We start from the raw sequence: 722 nt of genomic DNA, 5'->3' as shown, positions 1-722 counted from the left end.
GTTGGGTGTCCGCCACCTCCTTTGGGCCCCCTCATTTTTGCTTCATGGGTGGTATTGCCTGCATTTTTGTTTTGTTTTGTGTTTTTTCCGTCTCGTTCCGTTTATTTGCCTTTTTTTCGGGTATGCCGCGGTTTTTCCTGTGTTTTCCGGTGTTTTTGCTTTGCTTGCACACTTGGGTGCATTTGGTGTTCCACACTCGCCATGTGGGTTTTTTTCGCCCCCTGACGCCGTTCACGGGGCTATCCCGGGGCCGACATCCCGGACCCTGACCCCTCCCCAGTGTGGCCTGGGAGGGGGGGGGGGGGTTTTTGTACACGGTCCCAAGTGCCGGGAAGGACCCCTCATTAAAATTGAAAACCGTTGTGGAACACAACTCCTTTCAACTAACGCTATTATTGATACAGTTTTTGTACTATATTGGTACGGGAAGGTTCCAACCCGCCTTTGGGGGTTATGTTTGGTCAATTTTTTTTGACCGGGGTTTACGGACCCCTTTTTTTTTTTTTTTTTTTTTTTTTGTGGGTTTGTCCGCCATATCCATATACCCCTATATATATATACCCATATATATATAGCCCCGTACCCCCTCGTGCGGCTGCCCCCCCCCCCCCACGTTGCGTGTCCGCCACCTCCTTCGGGCCCCCTCATTTTCGCTTCATGGCTGCTATTGCCAGCATCTTTGTTTTGTTTTGTGTTTTCTCCCGTCTCGTTCCGTTTATTCG

At 50.0% G+C, this 722-nt stretch overlaps 1 non-coding gene across 1 annotated transcript, besides 1 other annotated feature; it reads left to right on the top strand.

The window, feature by feature from the left end:
• Nucleotides 1-381: 381 nt before the first annotated feature.
• Nucleotides 382-493, top strand: Tc00.1047053501739.10. Its single transcript, XR_008255182.1, has one exon. It is a non-coding gene; the product is annotated as a spliced leader RNA (transcript).
• Nucleotides 494-518: a microsatellite.
• Between the last annotated feature and the right edge of the window lie 204 nt (nt 519-722).

Source organism: Trypanosoma cruzi (genome assembly GCF_000209065.1).
Source record: "Trypanosoma cruzi strain CL Brener chromosome Unknown tcruzi_1047053501739, whole genome shotgun sequence".
Lineage (NCBI taxonomy): Eukaryota > Euglenozoa > Kinetoplastea > Trypanosomatida > Trypanosomatidae > Trypanosoma > Trypanosoma cruzi.
The sequence above is the reverse complement of the archived record's forward strand: the minus strand, read 5'-3'. Positions and strand labels throughout refer to the sequence as shown.